The sequence below is a fragment of the Rhagoletis pomonella genome, unplaced genomic scaffold (genome assembly GCF_013731165.1).
Source record: "Rhagoletis pomonella isolate Grant_MI unplaced genomic scaffold, Rhpom_1.0 Rhpom_scaffold_00002, whole genome shotgun sequence".
NCBI classification, from domain to species: domain Eukaryota; kingdom Metazoa; phylum Arthropoda; class Insecta; order Diptera; family Tephritidae; genus Rhagoletis; species Rhagoletis pomonella.
Genome location: NW_023458556.1, coordinates 53,992,408 through 53,993,236, shown reverse-complemented (window position 1 = coordinate 53,993,236; position 829 = coordinate 53,992,408).

Sequence of the window (829 nt, the reverse complement as noted above, 5' to 3'; positions counted from 1 at the left end):
AATCGAGGATTCAAACTATATACAACATATAGAAAAATTCCAAAAATTTTGGTCTAAATTTCGAATTTTTTACTCAGAATTTTTAGAACAATTTGAGGTATGGAGTTTTAAAGCAAATACTATTTGAGTATAGCCAAAAATGTGCTGCTTAAAATTCTCATTGATTTTTTTTATTTTTTTCCATTGATAAAAAATGGCGTTGATTTAATTCTTGTTGCGAACAATCATGGTGCGTAATTACATACCTGTAAATTTTTTCTATATATTTAAATAATCATATAAAATATTTGGGCAATCAAAAGTTCCTCGGGATTACAGTAAAATTAGTTTTGAATGGAGCGCGATATGTTCGCCTTATATAGATATACATTTATACGTATGTAATGCAAAGAAATTTATAATATATTTAAAGATAACTACGAACAATAAATCGGGAACGGAAAGTTCATCAAAAATCTACCTAAATGAGAAAAAATTTACCTTTTTACCAACCCAAATTTTTTCTACCAATTTTGGTAACAATTTACCAAAGTGGCAACCCTGGTGGCGGGGCACTTGATACCACACACATTAATAAGAGCGCAGTTCAACAGGAAAATGTTAACTCCAGCCACGACATCCAAAACGTGCATATTCCAAACCAAATTTACTAATAAATTAGTGCTCAGAAATTTTAAAGTGTTGTTTTAGAATAATGTTTAGATCCTTGACTACATGTGTACCTATGTAATTTTTTTGTAGATCGGGTCACCCATTTGGACCCAAAGACCCGAAATTATTGGGCCAATAATTAAATCGTACCCTGAAATAGTTATATATGTACATTAGG